This window comes from Epinephelus fuscoguttatus, linkage group LG9, assembly GCF_011397635.1.
Source record: "Epinephelus fuscoguttatus linkage group LG9, E.fuscoguttatus.final_Chr_v1".
Taxonomy (NCBI): Eukaryota; Metazoa; Chordata; class Actinopteri; order Perciformes; family Serranidae; genus Epinephelus; species Epinephelus fuscoguttatus.
The window spans coordinates 27,927,162-27,951,196 of NC_064760.1; the positions used below are offsets into that span (position 1 = coordinate 27,927,162).

Consider the following 24,035-nt stretch of genomic DNA (forward strand, 5'->3'; position numbering starts at 1 on the left):
GGCCTGTCATTCCTCTTGGGAATACAGTAAACACTGGCTCTGTAAATTATATTTCAGAGTGCACGTCTTCCTGACAAATATGCTGACAACACACAGCACAACAAATATAGAGCATGAATAATGCACTTACTAATGAAAGGGAGAAGTCAAAATAAGACAATATTCATGCAAAAGCCTGATGGGATATGTGCATATCAAGGCTCGATTTGAATGAGTAAACTGTAATCAGTTTTCAGAGTTCGCTGCAGCAACGCACAGAAGGATGCTCCGTCTAATTTTGGCTAAAGCACTTTCATCCAGCAGTGGTGTACAATCACAGCTGCTGATCTGCAGGTTTTTGTCTTTTTTCCAGGAAACACAATGAGATTAATTATGAATTTTGCCAGGGAATGAAGCCAAAAAGAGTCTGTGTCAGGAGCATACCATACTGTGTTGCTATAGAGCCCCTTTTTAAAAAAGGATTACAAATGGAAATTATTCATGAATATGCCTTCAATCCAGGCTACTGAAGGTGAAAAATGCCTTTGGCCTAGCGTTCGTAACAGTAAGCTTCTCCACGCTGCAGTCTGATAAATATAGTAAGGCTTCCTGACATATAAAGTGTTGTGTCAGCTTAAGTTTGTCATCTTTGTCACAGTCTGGGGTTCAGTCAACATCTGACTATATTGTTTTCATGTGTTTATCGCCTCCGCCGGCTAACTTAGAAGGAGAATATGTTAATTTCACCCCAGTTTGTCTGTGAGTTGCTCTGCGTCTGTTGGCAGGATCTGTTAAAAATCTGACTGGTAGAATTTGGATGAAATTTCATGAGCAGATACCCCTTCTCCAAAGGATCAGCCAAGCAGATATTGATGATTCATTTTTTTCATTCATTTCTCAAAATCCCATCTTTGTCATTTACTTTACCATGCCTCTCAATCTTAACACAAGCTCTATTTAGTGGTTGTTCTGGATCTTTCAATCATATATGTGCCTCTATAACCTATACAAAGAAGCTATTTAGTACATTAAAAAAAGAATGTGAGATATTTTTAGTATGTCTGAAACCAACAGTATGTGAACTGCATACAATTTCAGGTGAAATGCTACAGTATGCCAGCATAAATATCCCACCATGCGATGTAGTAGACGACAATGTTTATTACAGACAATGGCAGGCAGCAACCAAGACAGCTCTGAAAAGTCAATAACACTTTGATTTCAGTATAAGTATAATAACTTTGCTAGATATAACATATTTTTAAATCATTTTCAAATTGTCGGCAGAGCTGATGTTGGCAGGGGTTACCTTGGTTACGCATTTCCAACAGGCAAGTAGGCTCGCAGGAAATGATGTGTTAATAACAGGTCAGTGTGTCTGAAAAGATACACACTACTGATTATTCACACAAGCGTATGCCGAACTAAAGCGCACATCTACAGTTTTTATCTATCAAGCATAATTAGGGGAACTTCCACCCTACCTGTGCTCCCGTCTGTGTGTTAGCTCTTGTTACCAGCTACGCTCCTCCAGGTGGTTGCTTTTTAATGTACCCTGGGTTTTAACAGATCTCGGGAAAACTGCATTCTCCTGCTCTGCACCTTGGACATGGAACAATCTTCAAAAAGATCTAAACTTAGAAACACATATCCATTGATGAATTTAAAGGCATCACAAAGAATGTGGTGACAGAGACATGTGCTTGTTTTTCTTGAGAGATGTTTGAATAGTTGTAGATTTTTGTATTATATGTTGTATTTGTTGCATTTTAATGTGTTTTAAATGGCTGCTACCTTGGCCAGGTCTTTTCTGTAACTCTCAATGGGAATTCCTGGTTAAATAAACATTGAACAAATTAAATAACATATTGGGTATGTAGTGCACAGTATGCTATTTCAATCCTCATGCCCAGTTGTCATGGAATTGTAGATGTACAGAACATTTTAAGGACAAATGTATTCTTGACCTTGAAAACAGCAGTGCTCTCACAACAAGGTCCATAGACTGAATCACACTGTTGGTTTACAACAACTTGCAGGTAGAAAATCCCAGCGTCACGTACATAAAATGAAATGGCACTGAGCAAACGCTGCCTCAATTGTTTAGGTTTTTTAGTCACCTAAAAAAAAATGTATAATCATTTTAAATGTATGCTATATTTAGAATATTTCAACTGCTTTACCTTGTTGTCAGAAAGCCCTTTGCGACAGGAAACTGAAGCCGTTACCTCAAAGCCACTAGACTCTGTTGACAAAACAGTAATTTTACTTCACAGAACATGGGAGTTGCTGGTTGACTGCTGCCTCCATTTGATAATGGTTTAAGTACAGTGGTGAAAATATTCCAAATACAGCATACACTTGCTAGCTGCTGCAGCTCCCGTCCATGGCAGGACATTGCATAGCTTCCATGCCAGTAGATTTGGTATCAGAGATGCTAGCAAAGCAACACAAATACATAAGCACAGCACAAACATCAGAGAGGTCGGGGCCACAGTATTTAACAATATATACTGAACAATGTAGTTATGGCTGAAACAAGTTTGCCAATTTCACATATCTCTGCCATTGCAATCCACTGCCAGTTGTGTACCTGTAAGTGACTGCTGTTGAAAGCACACCATCACAGTGCTACCGTCTATTGAGTTGCTTTCGATTCACATCAGTTCAGTTGTAACATTTCCATGACAACTGTGAAAAATTCTGCAGATAAGGATCATGTGTGATATAATTGGAAGCTCCACAGCAGCTACTACACAGCTTGTGGTGAGACTACTTTGCCAACCAACCATAAATCATAATTGACCATTAGGGGAGCTCATGTGGTTTTGAAAAATTCAACCAAAAGTGTTAAATCTATCCAACACAGTTACTGTACATATGAGTTATGATTTCAGCCAATCCCGTCTGTCTGCTTCAACACAGTATGGATGAATGTGCAAGAAACCTCTGAGGAATATTTCGAAGAACGACCACAGTTCCCTCGCGTCTCTCATTCCATCAACCTATCAAGGCACAGGATGAGTCAGCTCACGAGGGGTCTTAAGTCAGTGAGTGATGATGGTGATGTTGTTTTGAGCATTGGTGACTAAGCTGGATAATGATGGCTGGATGTACTTTAAGTTTTGCTCCAACCAACTGTTTTGGTTGCATGGCGATTTTTTCCCCTCGGGGAGATTTAAAGCTGAAGATGTTACACTGGTTGGCGGACGGTGTTTTGGGAGATTTGGAATCTGAACCATAATTTCTAATTTAGAGAAAAACATCCAGACAGTTCTCTCAGAGCTTGGTGTAATGGTGAGAGGGCAGCTCGGTGAATGGCCACTGCCTAAATATAGCTCCGACTGTCCATCTGCTGTTGTTATAATGGATACTTATCGAAAATGGCTGGGATTTAAACAGGCACATTTCATTGTCTCAGTTCAGAGGCAGTCGTGAAGCAAGTGATGTTCCCTTGCTTCACGATGAAGGCTGATGATGAAGCGTGATAGAATATAATAATTTCTGGTCCAAAATGTGAAACTGGCATATCTTGTTAACTGCATAATGCTGGCAGTTTAGGCATGCAATCTACCGAATGCCAGCCATTATGCCGCATTCCCATCAGTCACTACATGCATTCACATTATGCTTTCAGAATACTCAGATGTATAAACACGCCTCTCTATCCAGACTGCTTGGCGGCAGTTGATGACTTCATATATCTTTCTGGCAATTTGAGGCTCCGACAGAACATGTGGCCGGCCTTTCTTTTGCCAAACGTCTCACTGGGCAAAGGTGCTGCTCCCAGCTAAAGGCTGTAATCTGTCTCACACCTGGCTAGTGTGGCCGAGGCCAATAACTGCTTGCCTCTCAGGCTCATCAGCCTGGCAGACAGTAAATCAGCCGGGTCCCTGCAGGAGCCCTGGAGCTGGGCTGCACGTCACAGACAGCAATTTATACCTAATACCTTCCTGCAGGCTTGCCCCTCTGTCGAAAATTTGCTTGCTTTGTGAACATGAGTATGTGGATGAAGACTTGGGTATATTCTCAAAATACTAATTTTTTTTTTCGCAGCAGGGTTGCAAAAAGTCCAAAACGTCATTTTGATCATTTATGATGCAGGAGCAGATAACAAGCACACCTTCCATCCAGAGGGAACGCTTTGAGCTCTTTCTGAAAAGGCTGCGTGATGACTTTGAATGCAGCTCCTCTGGTAGTCTTTTGTCAGAGCATCGGGGAGAAACTGACATACATTCCCTGTGTTTCTGCTGGTGCTGGATTCTGATGTGCATTTGTTAACCGCGTGTGCAAGTCCTTATGTGTGTGGTGTGTGTTTGTGTGTGTTAAGTGCTCTGTGAGCCGGATGCAATAGCCTGGTATGACAAAAGCTTACGGCTTCAAACAGACAGATGTTCCTCTTCAGATATCGATCTCAGCATAGAACACGGCTGTGAGAACAAAGCCATCTCCTGTGATTATGCTCCCTCTACAGCCCGGACCTGGGGAATACTTTGTGCGCGGTACAGTCGAGACCCAGTTGATTGGAGTCACACAGAGATAAATGATTAACGCGTTTGTGACAGTTTCTATTTTTATATCTACCACTGTTTGAAGTTGGTGGGGAAAAAAGCCGGTGCCGACTAACCAACTTATTTACCCTGTTTTTTGCTGTGAGTTTCAAAACCCACTGAGATAAGAGAGTGGGGGATATGGCAGCTGGCAGAGTAAAGGCTGTTTTTGAAAAGCAGAAACTTCAGAGCCACATTTAATCTCCACCTTCTTACCTAAATCATCCCCAGCAGCTGGGAGAGGAGGACCCGAGCAGGTGATTACCAAAGGCAAGGGCAAGGATGTGACTGCAGCCCACAAAAGAGACACGGCCCAGTTGTCCTCAAATCTAACTGAAGTGACACCAGTTTCAAAAGGGTGAGCACACACACACACAGACACACAGAGAGAGTTGACTATTCATCATTTGTTGACTGACAGCTTCAGGGCTTCTGTGAGTGAGAGCTCCCTTTCTGATAACTTGAGGGGAAAAAGGTGAGGGTTTCAACTTTTTTCCTGCTCCAGCTGAAGAGCCGGCTGCCATGCACACAGTGATGAATGAAGGAGGTAGCCTTAATGTGACTAAGCGCCAAAGGTTTTGGCTCTCAGAGGTGGCCGCAAGGCTAGGCTGTGACGGAAATGCAGGGAGAACAGAAAATCTTATTGTGGGGAGAAAACCTATTTACCTGTGAGTGTTAGTATGCCCCAAAACTAAACCATCCTCCCACAGAAAATACATCACACAGTTTACTTTTTAAACCACAAGCAGTGCTTGATGACATACAATAATGTTGGTCGAGATTAAAAAAGGAAAAAAAGGAAATAATGCTGATATCTGAAGATAAATTGAAAATAGGGATTTTTTTTAATAAAAATTTAATTTACTTTGGGCAGTGTCGGACATGCAGCCCTGCCTGGGATACATAGTTAGATGGATTGCACTAGCAAGTTTTTTGGCAAAATGAATCCTCCAAACTTTTAGCAATCATTAGTGCAGTTTGTAAAGAGAACAGAACAAAAAGAAATATGTTTTTTACAGAGCACTGATTCACTATGAATAAATGATTTCATATATTTTCTGGGTTAGCTGTCTTTTCTTTTTTATTATTTTTTTATTATTTTCAAAACTCCCTATCCAAAATCAAGTTTTGCGAAAGGGGTTTTAGTCCAGTGATAGAAAGTAACTAAGTATAATTACTAATAATCATACATCTACTTCACTTCATTAAAGAGTACTTTGTAACTCCAATACATTTACCTGACAGCTTAAGTTACTAGTTACTTTTCAGATAAAGACTGTGTGTAGTTGGGTCACTTAAGCCCTTTTTAAATAGGAACTGTGCAAATTTGCAGGAAAGCCCAATCAGTCTTTTTTCAGCATTGGCAGTATAAAGACAAAAGCGGGGAGTGCAACAAATTGCCACCTACCTACTTTTGTTTATACAGAATGCACCTTTTCAAGGCAATGGGGGGCGTGAGCAACTAACACGTGTAGCTAAACGTGTGACGTAAACAGTGACGTGGGAGGGAAGTCGCGGCTGGTCAGGTGGTGATTCTCTCGTAAGTCTGCCTGTTCTTCACCGTCTCCGTCATCTGACGGTTAATGGCCTCTTCATTTGTGAGGACAAGGAGGGCGCACAATTCCTTGTCTCCTCAGTTGCTCATCTTTACAGTGTCTGTCAGGTTTGAGTTTCCCTCTTGCTACTAGCTGCTCGCTACTTCCTGCCATCAGCTGTTTCCTGTTTATCCACTGCCAGTGGGTCGCACGTGCGGCGTCATCAACAGCCCCTCCTGTGGCAGAAGGCCGCCTCAGTCTGTTTAAACTAAAAAGGTTCCGCCAACATGACTACCCTACGAGGCAGAAAATTGGGTGCCTCAGATCGACTTGCCAATCCAGCTCTGTGTGTCTAAACGTTCGCAGCTTGCCGGCAAAACGGCCCAACATTTGCGGAAAATCTGGCAGTGTAAAAGGGACGAGTGTCAAATGACTTTAAAAGACCCCCCTCTAAACTTCTCTGATGGTTTCATTTCAATTACGACATAAAAAAATCAAAGATTGGAGAAAAGCCTGAAAAATGAAAACAGATCAGTGGACCAGAACTTTGCTTTTCCTTCTGTCCTTCCTCATTAATCATCTCACAGTCCCTTCAGATTTATCTTGTGAGAACACATTCTCACTCCCAAGTTGTCAAATACTGACGCTTGGTCAGTGGCCCTTGGCATCAGATGCAGAGGCACCCTTTAGCAGCAGAATGAGACGCACCGGGTGGTTTGTCAATTCACATCCAATACTTGCATTGTGTTTTTTCGAAATAAACTGTAATTTTCAAAGAAAATGTACACTTTCTGCTTGTTAAATGCATACTGTCTCTTTCCAAAATAAACTTACAATGATGGTAAAAAATTTTTAACGTTTAGGCCATTCCTACCCGCCCTATGTCGACTCGGGTTGCAGTGGTATGAGATTTTGAGTATGATAACCGTCACAGAAAATATCACGGTATCACAATTTTACAGAATCATCATTATCAGTCAGCATGACCCTTAAATGAATTAAAACGGAAGGGTTATTGTTGGTTAAACAAATGTTTTTTTAATATGACTGAATCTCGAAACTATTTTGTTAATGGAAGTATGTCTCCCCTTACCTAAAATAAAGGGGAGTTTCAACATGTAGTTGCATTTTTTTTTCATTATCACAGATAAGCAAATTTATGATAACCATCAACTTTTATATTACAGTATACCTTGAAAGCGGTATATCACTGCAACCCCAATGCAGACTTTCTTGCCCCTTATACAACGGCAGTGGGTCAGAGTGTCAAAAAATGCTGCAGCCCAGTGCAACTTTAACGTTAAAGAGTGCCTCAGTTCGCTGGTATCTAATGCTGAGCGCCACTGACCAAGTGTTATATATGACGAGTTGGGAGTGAGACTTGGTTGCTTGTGACCATCTAAAGGGGCCCAACCTCCATGTTCAGCAACAGTGGACTAAACTAGCTAACTGTATGAAGTACTTAAAGATAGCTCCCCCTCAGCCAGCTGCAACAGTAAAATGCCGCTTACACACTGATGCTTCAGTATCAATATTGTAATGTATTACAGCAGGGTCACACTAAGGAAACATTGTTTGCCAGGTGGCCACTTTTGCAAAATGACAGGAGGTGTTTGTGCACCCTGGCACTGTCTTATATTAAAAGTACAAAAAATTCCCTGTGTGAATCAATTTGTTTGCATTGTGAATTGGAAAATGATTGGGGGGCTACCTGGCACCCTATCAGGGGCCAGATTTGGCCCATGGACTGTACGTTGAGCAATTACAGTGTATCGGTTCTCATTTTGCTGACAATACTTCTGTACTTTTATTTTACTGGCAGGGTTATCTAAATGGGAAACTCCCACTCAGCCGTAATCAAATACTGCAGCATTGTTTACAGCACTGATGCCTCCTCACTCCACATTGGTTTGGTTCTGAAAGTCACAACATAACACACACAAACTGAGTGCTTAGCAGCGTAACTAGTAACTCCTTGCATTCTGCAAAGTCCAACTACTGTTTCTGTCAAAGTAGTCTGGGTGCTGTTGATGGGAGTAGCCGTAAAATGTATTTTAGCCTCATAATAAAGAGACCATCGAAAAAAAAAAATCAATTTAAGTGTGCGCTATATTAAGATTATTTTACTGCTTTACTTTGCCGTCAGACAGCCTTTTTCCAATGAGGAACTGAAGCTGTTATCTATGCTCTCTTTAAACCTACCAGGCTCCATTGATAGAAACCATAATTTTACCTCAGAGCACACGGGAGTTGCTGGTCTACCATCGACTCAATCATTTCATTTGCTTGTTATAGCGTGACTTTCGTTACTGAGGTAACATGGCGTCCACAGCAGTATGTGGGTTTATATGCAGCAACGACACTGTGCAGACGCCTACGTCATGAAAAATTTGTTTTAGAAGAGCTTGGGAAAACGTAAATATTTCCACCAAAATTCTAATTTTCAGATTTAAATATATCAGGAATATCAATAGAAAGCTAAAGAATGATGTAAAAACCTAAAAATACATAAATACATAAATATTTTCTTTTATCTAAATTAAGACGTCAGATCAAGTAAAGTAAAGCAGGATCTTTATTCTTAATGCAGTATTTTTACAGTACATTGTACTTCTTCCACCACTGATTCATCTCATCACTGTCCTCTAATCAGGTCAAATAATAGTTCTTTTCTATTGAGTTTAATCCACATGCATTTCAAATGCAAAAATAATCACATAAACCCACTACTCCATGTTATTTGCTGTGTAAAAATCACATTTATTTACATTGGACCCCCTCGAAAAGAGGATGGAGGATTTATGTTCTTCAGGAGATTTCATGATGTCTTTATTTTAGCCAGTGGTCTCATATGTTAAAGTCGAGCATTTCAGCCCAGAAAACACATATCTGACAGACAGAGATTTGCAGTCGCAACTGGGACCATACAGAGGAAAAGGGCAACTTTGACGTATTGATGCAGAGTGGGGGCATGACCTGTTCTGCTGTCACTAATCAATGTTCACCTCAACCTTCAACATTTCCTGCAGAGAAGCATCCCCTGTGTGCCAACGCAATCTGACTGCCTTTCCACTCTCACTGTGTGTGTGTCAAGATTGGAAATTTGTGACTGTGCTCTCTTGTGTTAGAACCAGAGGTGAGCTTCAGTGGGCCAATGCAGGGGCTTTTAATGATCTTGGTTTTACGGTGCTACGTAAAGCATGACGTTACAGATGCGTGACAAGAATGCTGAGGAGGCAAAAGGATATGGTGCACAGCCAACGCCTCCCCCAATCACAAAACCTCATGAGCTCCTCCCAGTTCCTTGCTGCACATTTATGGTTTCTGCTGAATGCGGGCTGTTTTGCATATTAGCCATCAACAGGGGACACTGCTATATATCATAGATCTGTTCAATGGTTTGAAACTAAATGAACGATAAAGGTAAAAACAAAAAAAGACGATGCAAATTCAGGCCTCAGTTTATCGGGAAACCAACAGAGAAGGGTAAATGGATTTTAAATTAAAACTTTACAACTCAAGGATTAAAGTTTGGGTTCCTTATTATTACAAAAACATAATTTTCACCATGCTGCACTAGTTTAAAAGCGTTCCTTCTTAGTGTTAGACCACTCTACTGTTCACTTGAATATTAAATCAAGCTTTCCAACTAAGTGTTATTTGTAGTCAAGGGCATGGACACACAGTGCACCTGATGAGAAGAAACTTGTGCATGGTAACAGCCAGTCATTAAACATAAACAAACAGAGCTAATCTTCTAATTAAACCTCTGTTACATTGACTGACTCTTAACCTACGCCACCGCTGCAGACAAAAACAGCCACAGCAGAGGAAGGATTAGAAGTTATCCTGTAGCTCCAGCGACAGGCTCCTTTCTTCACTTATCCTAATGGCCGGGCTCTCTCAGTACAAACCGTTTCATTTCAGATGGAGAGCTGCACTCTTTGAGTCATTAAGTCCTCTCAGTGCGTCAGCACATGAAGATCTCTTCAGAGTTATCAGTGAGGATACATCATCTTGTTGAATTGAGAACAATTTCCTGAAATGGAAAGCGAAGGCTTCTCGTTCTCATTACAGAGTAGTGACGGTCCTTGTATCATACCTCATTTACATAACTCTCTCTACATTTACTTGCTGTACTCTAGTTTATTTCATCTGCTTCAAAATAAAGGTGACCAGGGATATGTAAATATTGTAAAGAGACTTCGTCGTGTCACCTTATTGTTGGGATTTTATTTTTAGTCTGACTCTGACTTTGTTTCCAGGTCTGTGTGAGTGATTCTGTTTTGTGGCACACTACCTGTGTCAGCAAGGTAAAATATGTAAACAAAAACTCTTATTTTCAGCAGTTAGGCTACTGAAAATAGATAATAATACATTTTGTAAATACTTTTGGCTAAAAGAAGAAAATAAAATATGATGAGCTGATTCTGGGGACATTACAGACTGCACCAGAGTTACTGAGGTGGACAGCCATGGCTACATTTGATATTTCATATATCTTCTGCATATGGCAAAGACCAACTTTATGACCCACTGCAAAAAATAAAGCCATTAAAGCCATCAAAACAATTATTCTCTTAAGGAAGGCTGAAATTAAATCTGTTATGTGAAAAAATAAAAGACCCTCCCCTTCTAACCTCTATTTAACACAAACTAAAAATCCCTAATTTTCTGACCTTTCTTTGCCCCCAAAATATTTTTGTACTGTCCCTCTTGACACTGACTGATGGCATCAAAAACAACACACTCTTACACAATGAGTAACCCAGTAAGTGCGTCATCATGTTAGACAAGCCTATTTTTGTGCAGTGACTTTGTTTTCCTGCATGAGCGCAGTTTTCTGTGAATCTTAAAGATCAGTCATGGTGGTCACATTGTCCGTGTAGACTGACCAAGCAGATAGGCTCAATCAAAAAGCATGTTTCGTAATGACACCATCAGAACAGGTTCCAGTATACCAGAATCCTTTCTGTGCATATTCAGTGTGCTCAACATTTAAAAAGGTCCTCAGATTGTGTTTGTGTGACCCTCTCTGTGTAATAGCTTTCTCTGGATGACTAGTAGGCTAGATGGCCTCTAGCTCTTCAGTGGGCCAAATCTGTTATGATGCAATGCTTTTACCACTCTCCCTTGAGACTTGACTTTTAAAGAGTTCAAAGCAGTGCCCTTTGAAGTGTAAAGTATTAAGTTCTAGTTTATGTTACAGAGCTACTCAAGATTACACTGTAGTGCTGTACAGTATGTCAGTGGAGTCATGTTGCCAGCATGCGGAGGGCCACCTGAATGCATAATTTATAAATATATGGGAGCACAGTCAGGTCAGTCTTAGTCCTGTGTCAGATGTCCTTGTTAGTTTTTTATTATATTTAATCCATACTCATCCTGTTTTCTTGTCCAGTTTAAGTCGACTAAAAGTCTGGGCATTTTATCTATCTTTAAAAAGCTGTGCCTCTTTTTTTAAAGTCAAAAAAATATTAGTGAACATGAGCAACTCTCCCAAATCCAAAACCTAGAGTGCTGAAATTAAAGTTTGTGATGTCATAGGGTATAAAGTCTGGAGCTGCTCCATGGATAATGAATTGGGAAAGGTATTCTAGATGACACTGAGAGCACCCAGGCTTATGTTCTGAGTATATGGTGACTAGGCTCGGGTGGTGTCACGGTATTATAGTATACCAGAGTTTATAGAAATCCAGACGGTGTGATTTTCAATACGTCATAAATACACAGGTGCTCCTCTTTCAATTTCAGAAGTCAGTCTCCAGTCTCTATTGATGTAACAGGCAGCTGAGCTGAAAGACACCACGACACCCAGTGGTGGAGAGTTAACGCCCAGGCCACACTGGCTGTGTGACCGGTGCATGTGCCTCACAGATTCTCTTGGGGTTTTTTGGCAGCAATTTGGCACACAGGACTGTAAACAGCCGGCCAGCAACAACAGAGAGGGACCATGTGGAAAAACAACATGTTTCCTACAGTGGGTTTATTTCAACCAAACTGGAGTCTGTGATTGTTTGAACAGTGGAGTAACTAACTGGACGACTAACATGAGTAACCAAGATGGTTTTGGTGAGTTTTGTTTTGTTTCTGTCGATTTTTAATGAAGTGTGAGTTAATGAGGCAATTAAACCAGTCTTAGTTCTGTGACTGAGAGAAACGAGAATTCAAAGGTGCGCAGTTTATTTCCCTGGTGAATAAGGAAAATAGATGTGAGAATATTACTTTTCTTTACATTTTGAGAGTTCCTATTGTATATTTATTAGTTTAAAAAAGCTAATAGAGCTTGTGGATGGCAGGAAAGTCGTCGGTCAGGAGGATGGGGGCAGGGGGTCGCCGCATATTTGTATTGTCATATACTGTACAGCCCATTGTCAGGACAGTATGACTAATTACCACGATACCACCCGAGCAGTGGCTACATTTTCTGTTTCAGAGCTGAAAAAACTACAATAGAGTAAAGTTCAGACATTCTGCGGGTCCACAAAATCAGTCTCCCATTCATTGTCTATGGAGCAGCTCCAGACTTTGTACCCTATGACATCACAAGTTTGAGACTTACTTCTCTGGTTTCTGGCTTTGAGAGAGAGTAGCTCATGTTCAAAAATATTGATTGAACTTTCCAAGGCTGAGGAAATAACATATTGGAATTCTGATTTTAGTTGGTGTTACCCTTTAAGTTACCCTGAGTCCTCCTGACTGTGCTCATTGTGTGCTGTCGGTGCAGTACTGATATAGAGATGCAGCTCAGGACACGGGACGGCTGCTGCATCAAAAGAAGTCTATATTTTGTCTAAAGTGAGGTGTTAGTAAAGATTTTATTTTCAAAGTACATTTTAGTCTGGTCTTTTTCGCCAAAAACATTGCTTGTTGATATAGTCATAATTTTTGTTGAATGACGTTAGTGCCGTCTCGTCATCGCCTCATCTTAGTCTTGGTAAAAAAAAAAAAGGCTGTTGCGAACATATTCAGTCATAGTTTTCAGTGTCAAAATTAGCACTGATTCGAATACAGTAGGGGTCTAGACGTTCATGGGTTCAATCACCATCAATTATTAGTTCAGAGATACAACAAACAGGCTCTAGCTGATCCATGACACAGAGGAATCAACACAAAAAATACACCTACGTATACAAACTCTCACCCCCACACGTACACCATGTTGTTGCTTCAGTGCAGACTTGTAAAGTTTATCTCATCCTACTCCTTTGCCTGTTTATGTGCCATCATACTCTATAAATACTCTGCAATTGACTTCTTCTCACCTCTGTAGCACCAGGACATCAGATCTTCAGCACTCTTATTTGGATATGTGTGGGTGTGACTTGAAATGTGAAGCGTACCAAAATCATGACGAGCTCTTGTCACTTCAGTCACTCTGTTGTGAGAGCAAAACACATCATGTTTCCATTGTTTTGACATCTAGTGCATATTGTTCAGCAGAAAAATTATTTCAGGGGTGGCTAGAACATTAACAAACAAAGCTTTCTGTGCAAACTAGGTATTATATATACCATACATATACAATATTAGGTATGTTTGCTGTTTTCAGAAAATTAACTGATGAGGTAAAGTCAACGAAAAACTGCTATTTCTAACATATCTCTTGTTAAATCTATATACCAATAAGAGTTACCGAAGGATGTAAAGCTGTGTGTTAACTGATATGTACTGTGTAAATAGCCTGCAGCTCAATATCAGCCAAACTAAACTTTATTGTTGGCAGCACTCAGTGTCAGCGAATGAGTGAGTAACTCTATTTTGAAAATCAGGCAAAGGTTAAGTCGATTATTTGTAATCAAAAGTGTTTTTTGATCGCTCCAAATTATAATTGCAAATCACCAGCATTTGGATGTTTCTGTCTTGTACACCGCGGTGCTTTGTTGTAAGCCACAGCAAAGTACAGCATGAATAATAGCCTTTTTCTCAGCACAGAGTATCTAAGTGGTGGTGGTGCGGGGGTGTATTTTGGGCAGTGTTTGACATTATAAGAGAAAAGGGGAGAGTGCAGCGAAAGACATGATTAGTCACAGGTGTTCTGGCTGCTGACGTAAACTCGTTATGCTGGTCGCCGGGTGCGTTCATGTAAAATAGGACATGTTCGACAGCTGAGAGGAGTGGGCTGCAAAGATACTATCATGTATGCACTTCTAGCAGTTATGTCTGGATTAAATATTTCGTAGAAAGTGCCTCTGGACTTTTCATTGGCGTTCATAAACGTGGAGAATGACTTTCTCCTCTATATTTAACGGTTGAAGTGTGTGCTCTGTATGAAACATCATTACAGCTGAGTGTGAAAGAACCGTGCCAGCTGCACAAAAACAACTTATAAAAGCAAAGCAAAGCCAGAGTATCTTGTTTCTAAAAATCAATAAAAGCAATACCATTGCAATTGTTTTTATTGGACCTTGATTGATAATGGACTTTCCTAAAAGTAAACCCATTTAATAAAGTTGGCTTTTCTAAGCGAACAGCTACCATTCGCTCACTGTGAACAAGTAATGAGGAGCAATACAGCAAACAATACCACTGCAGTGTATATTAATTTTACTTGAGATGTAATGTTTTAGAAAGCGATGCATTTGTTCACAGTTTGGTTTTGTGACAGCGGGAGTGGGGAGCATTGTTGCGGTTTAATTATGTGTCTGGTTTATTGTTTTAATGGTTTATTTGTGGGATTAGGCTGTAAAATGGCAATATTCTCTTCGAAGTGCATCTTTAAGCAGTTTCGTGTGCTCTGTTTGATGTCGTTATAAGCTCTGAGATTTCAATTTTGTCAAGTATTTTCCCTGATGAAGGTTAAAAGTCCAATAGCTTGGCTTTTTCATTAAATAAATGCATGGACCTTAGTGTGCAGAGTCTTTCCGTCTCAAGATTTAAAGGAGTACTCGAGCAATTTAGTATATCACTTCAATAAAGGTGGAGGAGCCACAAGAGACAGATTAAAAAAGAATGGTCAAAATCGAAGCAGCAGTTCCTGACTTTTAATGCCGAGTGTGGGTCAAGCTCAAAATACGCTAGATCCTAAAACCCCCAACTCAATAGTGTCTTTCATTAGACCCTCCCCACCGGCTAAATACTCAACTTCTGTCAAACTGCATACCTTCAAACCCACAACTCAGGCTTTCAGTTAAAAATCTTTAAGTCTTAAGCCTGAGCTGAGATAACCCTAAAGACATCATTGGGGTGTTTTCTTTTTCAGACTTTAGAAGGCTTCTCCAGCCACAAAAGGCACAGCTCCAGGCTGAGTAGTGCTCCTCATAATGTGTAACCTGGACTCAGTAAAATCAGAGCCTCTTTAATCTGGCCTTCATGCACTTTATTATTCAGTGTGATGAGGTGTCCAATGATTTATGTTTGTCAAATAAATAAAATTCCATTGAATGATGATCTGAATTGTTGGGAACGCTCACAGAGATCTAACAGAAAAACACCCACATTATTCTTGTATCTTATATAATAAATATCACACAGTATAATCATTACATGGCATCAATAGTGTAATATACATAAGTTATAAATGGTTTACATTAATTCCTGATGGACTGTGCTCCTGTGCTGTATGCCATAGTGGAAAAAGTGTTCCTAAAGTAACGGTTATGCTACTATATTATTATATCAATGGATTATTATTATTGATGGATCAGTGTGTAAGCAGCATTTTGCTGTTACAGCTCATTGAGGTGGAGGTGGACTATTTGAACTATTTTACAAACCAATGGGTAGTTTATTAACAATGTAGCGTGGTCATGAGTCATGACACTGGAATGTCTAACTTTAATAATATGCCATGAAAAACACTGATAGTCAATATCAATATCATCATATCGGGGGGAAAAAATGACATCAGGGGCATAGGAGTCCAAAATTTGATTAAAAGATAACTATAACAAGGCTATAACATGACACTGACAACTTTTCTTGTCTTGGTCAACAGCAGAATGACTGAAGTAAACATTAGCATGACGAGAGAACGAGAAAACGAAGCCGGTCTATCAATGATGCGGAAATTGAGTAGTGAAAGCATTTCAAATTTTCAGAATCAATATGTATCGATAAATCAATATTTTTGACAACATAACAATGTGTCATATTTTAGAAGATGATCATATGTTTTTTATGTATCATCTTGAGTAACAAGTAACTGTAGCTGTTAAATCAATGTAGTGGAGTAAAGAGTACAATATTTTCCTCTGAAGTGTAAAGTAGCCTGAAATGGAAGTATTCAACTACAGTAATGTAAAATGTGTACTTAAGTAAATGCACAGAGTTTCTTTGGGTCAGAAGACATTCCAAACAGTGTTGGTGGTAACATGTTACGATAATAGATTACCTTTTAGCAGTAACAAAGTAATATAAGACATGACGAGCAGGATTTTGGGTAATATTATTATGACACTGACAGTGTCACGGAACTTGTTACTACCCCAAGTAAACCGTTTGTTTTCATTTTTCATTTATCCACACCGATTCACACCACTCCGCTTCCACCAGTGCGCCAGCAGGAAAAAACCTCCCTGAAGGTTGTTGTGTGTTGTCATGTCATTCATTATACACTACCTTATAGAAGGGACCCAGTGATTGTGTGCATTATCATGTCCTGTGTGTTTCCATTCATATAGCCTACATACACCATATTCCATTCTGCTTTTGCGTCCTAAGGCTGCCTGAGAGCAGCAGGGATAAGGAGCTGGCCTCCAGTTTGTTTTTTTCATGGTTCGGTTTCTATATGTTGGATGTTTCCATTCACATTCCATACAGCTGCAGAGCAACGCTGGCACACTGTTCAGTTCTTATGCATATTAACTCTTCTTCGTCTTCCAGCTACGGTGTATTACTTTGTGCCTGTCATAGTGACTTACTCGCACACCATTCTGTTTGTCTACTGTGTTTCATATCATAGGCCTACAAATAATTGTCTGTATCTCATAATTATCAGACTTTGATCCTCTGCCAGACCCTCCCTATGTCCAAGGCTGTTTAATTGTTCTATATCATCATACTGTTATTAATATAAGCGGGGGATTTTAATACAAAGTGTTAACCACTGTGTGTGAATGCATGAATGGGTCAGACCTGCAGCACTGGATGTGATTTAACTGTGATAAACTGGAGCTTCTGTGCTTTGATTACCTGCTGTGAAACAACATGACCTTCATCCATTTAAAATGCCTGTTAGACATCATTTTGGTGAAAGTAATGCAAAAGTAATGTAATAAGAAACCGATTCCCCTACACAGAGAGTAATATGGTGATGTAATCTATTACCTTCAAATGAAGATAACTAGTAATTTAATATATTATAAACCTGCCCAACACTGATTATGAATGCCAAAAATGTTAGCACACTGGTTATTTATTTCAAATCTTAATGCAAGGAGGTTGAGATGGATTAAACTGCAGTGCTTTGTCTCACAATATCATTTTGTTTGGAATTCAAAATATGTCTCAGGATACTAAAAGTGGATGCGAGATCTGATATTTTCTTCCAGATCTACAATTTAAAAAGCCAGAGCTTAAACCTCAAGCTTTTCTTTTTTTGTTTTTTTTGGCTGGGTTGTGTTTGGACACAAACAAGCACAAGAGAGGCTCTAAATCCCAAGGCCTGCAGGGGACAACGAGAAATACATTATTAATTCTCCCCACTTCAACTGAGCCTAACTTTTATTTCTTAAAATCAAATAAACAAGCTGCTGTTGGCTGTGCAATCTTAAGTGTGCAAAGAACATCCTGCTGATTAGCCAGTGAAACAACGCACTGATTTATAACACGTCATTTACTTTCCTTTGCAAGCATGTTTATTTGGACCCCCACACGTTGTTAGCTTGTTGTTAACTTACTCCATGATGTTATTATGAAGTTAGGTACACTGAGGGCCCAGCCGGAGCCAGCAATTATCTTGGTAATTTGGATAATTCCACTGACAAGCGAATATCAGGTGTCCCAAGACAGCAGCCAATTTTACCTTATCTCTGAGATGTGCGAGGAATTAGAAATTGGTAATCATCCAACAACCTCCCATCAGCATCACACACAGGCTCTCATACACACACACACACACATTATTCTGAGGAAAGACGACATTAATTAGTTACCAACCTTCCTCTTCAATGTTCTCCTTTCGGCCCTCATCTCCCTCTGTATTCATTAGGTAATCATGTATGATTGTCCTGAGGTGTAAACACCAAGCTGCAAAGTAAATCATCATAATGAGCCTGGTAAGATCTGTGCAATTGGCCCTCAGGGGGAAAGAGTCTGTATAGCTTCTGTAGGTTACCAGCAAACACTATCAAAGTTATTCCTTATTAAAAGGCATTTAAAAGGCTACTGGAGCACATGGTATGAGGAGTAAATGGGATTTACATCCAGAGAAAGGGGGTGTCGCTGGAACAGTTTTTGATGTTGTTTTGACATTGTGAGGCTTGTGTAGAGCACCGGTGGTCCCAGAGGAGTAACATGTGGCACTGGAAGGGAGGGGGATGCCAAGGACGTTATATGTTTGACCTTATCTTGTCTGTGTGTTGCTGAGCAGGATATCTAATAACCATGTTAACAGATTTCAATCAAATTTGATGAAAGACTAGGACATTAGCCAAGAAACATGCAGCATTTGTCCATGTGTAAACCACTTTATGTTTTGGCTTAAAGCTCCTAAATTGTGAGCCATGCACTCCTGTAGTCTTTGCTTAAATATAATTGAACATACTAATGTAGAGCTTTATTCTTAAATAATTTTACAGCCAATCTAACACCAAATAAATTGGGTAAATTATTGAGAGGAGACCCAAAAATAACATAACATTTGACAGCAAACAGTTGCCAAATCCTGTGGGTGTGGCCCATCTGACAAAAACTACCATACAGCTTTTAACAGGCAGAACAAATGCAACCAAATTTAGATGACATATACACCAATCAGCCACCACATTAAAACCACTGACAGCTGAAGTATATAACACTGATCATCTCTTTACATTATTGACTCTAAAAACAGTGGACGTAGCTACCGTGACATCACCCATTAGTTTGTGGATTCAGCCATCACCATCTTGTTTTTTTGGAGCCAGTAGTGACCATTTTTGGGCGAGATGCTGAAGCTGTGGAGAAGCAAGGGGTGGATCTGACTGAGAAGCCGGGGACATGATTTGCAGACAGCCTGTCACTCAAAGTGGCCACGCTCTTAATCATACGTAACTTTAAGCCTTAATCAAATGTAAACTGGTGAGTTATATAAAAATTCACACCCTGTACACTTGTCATGAAGGGTGACATTAGCTTTATAAATCATAATCTTTTTTTTGTACCAGTCTGCTGTAAACATGTTTATTTCTGCTGTAAAGTTAGGCATTTCAACATAGATGTCTATGAGAATCAACTGCCCTCTGGAGCCGGCCTCAAGTGGCCATTCAAAGAACTGCAGTTTTTGGCCCATTTGTGTTGGCTTCATTTTTCAGCCCTGGAGGTTGCCACTCCTTCACAATGCAATGTTTTGCTGGAAAACCCTGGGTCCTGGCATCCATGTGCATAGTACTTGACACACACCACCCGCCAAAAAATCATTACAGATCAAGTACCCCCCTCGTGGTAATGGCACTCTCTGGTGACAGTGGCCCCCTCAGCAGGATGATCCACTATACTGCACTGCAAAAAGTTCTCAGGAATGGCCAGCAAATCATGACTAAGAGCTCAAAGCATCAACCTGGCCTTCAAATTCCCCATATCCCAATCCCTTCTGTAGGACGTGTCCTTGTGGAACAAGTTCAATCCATGGAGGCCCCACCTGGCAGCACACAGGACTCATACAACCTGCTGCCAGACACATAGGAAAACTTAAGAGGCTCAAAAAGACCCCAAGTTTGTGACCCGTGAACAGTCCATCAGTCATCAGCTAGTCACTAACCTCTGTTTATAGTTTGGTGCTAGGCAGGTAGTGTAGAGTGTTTGCTGAAAATAAAATGTCTGCTGCTTAAAAAAAAAAAGTGAGAGTGAATCAACAGTTAAGGTGTGAGGCATAAAACCAAAACAATCAGCTTAAAGATGCTAAAATGCTAATAAGGAATGCAAAGTCACTTAATAATTCTGTTTGGGTTCATCACTGCAAGCACCACACATTAAACATAATCATAAAAATATTGATTAGTGCAGCTCTGAGTTTTATACAATTTGAAAATGTTTAAAGTCCTAAAAGTCCCAGGACTTTAAAAGTCTTACAAAACGCACAGCTACCATCTGCCAATCAGCATAACTGTCTTACACAGTGCGTATTATGATGACAGTCTAAATTTAGATTCAGATTAAACCTTTCAAAACAGGGTTACTACAAGAATAACAAATCAAGAGGATTGTAGGATTGAACTATCAGCGCCCAAAGTACTTTCTAATTTGTTGTAGTTTTCTGTATGCATGACCATGTCTTTGTTAAAATGTGCTTCATGGTAATTATCTGAGGTAATTGGTGTTTCATGTCACTAATATAAAGATGCTTTACAATGAAAACATTTAAAACAAGGATCCACAAATTAATTTTATGCACTACATTTAAAATGAGAACAACATATTCAGGAAGTTGTGCCATGTGCAGACTCTAAAATGGTTCAGCAATTACTATACTGTCACGCTAAAACAACTAAATAAATTTCAGTGATATGAGCTGCTTTACGTTCTGCTCATTACTCCACCATTATTTATGTGTCACACTGCTAACGCAGTACTTTCCACCGGCGACTGCTGCTCTATTGCATGCATATTCACAAATGAAGTCCACTCTCTCTCTCTCTCTCTCTCTCTCTCTCTCTCTCTCTCTCTCTCTCTCTCTCTCTGTCTCTCTGTCTCTCTCTCTGTCTCTCTCCCTCTCTTACATCCAATTTCCAAAGACACTTGTGGTGCCTGCAGACCTGTCAACCTCTCACTCCCACAGCGAGTGAAAACTGGCTGCAAAGAACAACCCCTGGGGACTAACTATCTTAATTAGCAAGTATTCCTTTTTCCAAAGTGAAGCATGCCACAGCAGAGGGCACCGTGAGAAAAGGCCAACCCGCAGCTTTCCATTAAAAGCTTAACCGGGTTAGGAGCCAGCGAGAACATCAAACAGCGGGGTGATCAGAGACATAACACACAAATCAATGTGTATTGTACACGTGAGAGCGCACGCATACTGTACGAATGTGTGTGCTGGTGTGCACAGGCACATACACATACAGTCCGAACGCACAGGCTTGTATTAAATTGAAACCATTTATGCTTGAAAAACAGCTGGGCCACTGAGATATCACTGAGTCTGGACACTTCAGCAGGTTTATTATGGATATCCAAATTCAAATAGCTTTCACTTCTCTCCCCTTCACATGCATCCAACAGTTCCATCGACCACAGCCATGTGTTATCTATAGCAAAAGAAAAACCCAAAGCACCTGCTCTTATAACCACAGAGCCTTTGACGGCATTAGGATGCATATTGACAATACAGGACCCCAGGCAATTATGGGCCTTATCTTCCTGCCTGACAAACAGTCCGCTTCATTATGGGCTTTTAGCTGACACCTTACCTCAGCCTTCTCCATTGAATCATCACTGCTAATGCAGAAAATGAAATGGCTAAGAGGTTTGTTAAATATATCAGAATTGTTTAACCATAATTTTCCTTCTTGATAGTCCTTTTAAAGCTTCCATTAGTGAGTGGATGCAGTGAATGACAATTGAAGAAAGGACTTGAGGGGATGCAGAGGAGGAGGAATATGTAATGCACAAACTTCTGAAGGAAAGCAGTGAGGATGGAGGTTGTTGAAATTATTTTAAGCATATGACAATTACTAGAAATAAATTGGACTCTTCTTCCAGTGTGTGAAAATACATCAATAGCAAATATAACACTTTTAGTTAGTCACTGATTGATTTATTTATCTCTTTGTGGCAGGAAAAATTCCTGCGCATACAGAGGGCCAAAATTCCAGAGGGGCTAGTTTCAGCAGCAGGCCGTACTAATTGACAGCTAATGTACTGCTTTTCTTGATTAAATAAAAACTCAAATGGTGCTTTTTAATGTTTGACTATAAATGTTTAGGTTTAATGAGGAAACCCTTTTAAATGAGTGTGCCTTTCTTCACCTCAGAGTGCCCCTCATGGGTGATTGCACGTCCTCAAGTTGCACTCAAAGTGTCTGCCTTTGATATATATAGAAAATTCAGAAATGCACTACACTTTAAAGCTTGCGTGTAGAAGGCTTGTTCCTGGAGCGTGGTGCTCACCCATCTGGGTGTCGTAGAGATAACAGTGTAGCCTAACTCTCCGGATGGCTTCCACTGAAAAACACTCAGTGGTGCGGTTCAGACATGCTCATGATGCCGAAACATCTCCACCAGACAGTTGCTGTCCATGTGCTGAAACACATTTATCAGAGAGATGCTGTCCATGGTGCTGAAACACATCAACCAGACGGTTTGCTGTCGACAGTGCTGTGCACCTGGGGTTTGTTTTTGTGTGTGCCTCTATTGTCCACTGTGTCTGTCTAATGTCAAACAATGACTAAACATTTTGGTCTGACCTTAACAATCCATCCCAGGGCTCATTTAGCAGACTGAGTTTTTTCTTATTTTCCTCTTTTTGGTTACAAATTAAGGCCCAGGCCGATGAGCTAATGAGCTCTAATTACTGATGACGGCTAATTCTATATGCCATGAGACATCTCATGATGTTACCATAGTAACACAGTGGGTGTTAGCCTTGTGGGTGTAGTGTTGATATATGGATGTTGTGTGCAATATGCTATCCATTAATTAAAAATGACAAAGCTGCAAATGTTCAGAGATAACAGTAGGTTCCTGGCTTTGGGCTTTTCCATGTTGCCCAAACCCTGAGTTGACTTTGTTTGAGTGTAAAGGTTAAAACGGACAGCGGGGTATTTTTGTAGATACAGTAAGCATCAGGTGTGTGTGATATGATCAGACTTCTAAGAGAGCGCAGAGTCCAAGCTGTGTTTGCCATGGCCACAGAAATAACCTCAGCGGACAGGTGTGAAGGAGAAGGCAGGGAAGAGGAAGTGCAGACAGACACTGTTTGCACAGGACAAATAAGAGGCGTTACAATGTGTGTCCCAGGAGAGGGGTGGGGGGGAGGCTGAGAGGGTAAAGAATGCAGAGAGGCTTCTGCCAGAGAATAATCTGGATGAAATGGACAAAGGGTCAGGCTCTGTTTACTGAAAATATATGTTGGGTGATGGATGAATGAGAAAGGAGATTCAGTTTAAAGTAAGGGGAGATGAGTGACTGGGGAAAAAAGAGAGGATTAGCATCATTTACTTTAGTGGAAGAAATTGCGGAAAGGGGGATGGGATGAAGGGATAGAAAGATGAGGAGCCTTCAGAACATTAGTATATGGATAAATTCATGTCACCAGTTGGTGACAGGTTCTGACTGTCTGGGTGTTAAAACAAACCGAACTCAGTCCTCTTAAAGTGCACCAAAAAGTGGACCAACAGAAAAAGGACTTTTTGTGTTCACATTGTCAGTTCATTTAAAAGAGGACTCAGTTTTCTTTCTGGTCACACTGTAGCCTGTATATAATATATATTGACTTACTTTTGCTTTTACTTTGACGTGGCACTGCAGTGTAGTTATGAAGCCCCTTGCTTTCAGATCAACTTAAAATTGGAGGCAACCTTAGTGTGTCGGTGTGCTGTAGACTGTTGCCATTGGATGCGTTCTACATTCCACATCTGGAGACATGCAGTATCTTCCATGGACCAAACTACTCCTCGTCCTGCGTCCTTGCAAGTGTTACAAGCCGACATGGTTTTGCCTGTTTTTTTAAACATCCCAGTGCAGCAGCATGTGATCTAGAGGGCTAAATACAAAGGCAAAGAGCCAAGTGAACCTGGAGCACTTTGTGTTCACAAGGCACAGGTTAAGTGAACCACACCGCAGACTTGAAGCGAACCATGGAGTACGGTTCGCTTCAGAGTCCGTTTAGAGGGCTG

General features: G+C 40.4%; 1 protein-coding gene across 4 annotated transcripts in view; it reads left to right on the forward strand.

Moving 5' to 3' along the window:
* The window catches only part of frmpd3 (FERM and PDZ domain containing 3), a 109,667-nt gene that overhangs the window by 26,903 nt on the left and 58,729 nt on the right, over positions 1-24,035 (forward strand). The window contains exon 1 of one of the 4 annotated variants that reach the window (XM_049585016.1): positions 4,849-4,887. The exons of the other annotated variants lie outside the window; for them this stretch is intronic. The gene's annotated coding sequence lies outside the window, so the exon portion shown is untranslated. Of the gene's footprint in view, positions 1-4,848; positions 4,888-24,035 lie in introns of those variants that run through there. 4 annotated transcript variants of the gene reach the window in all.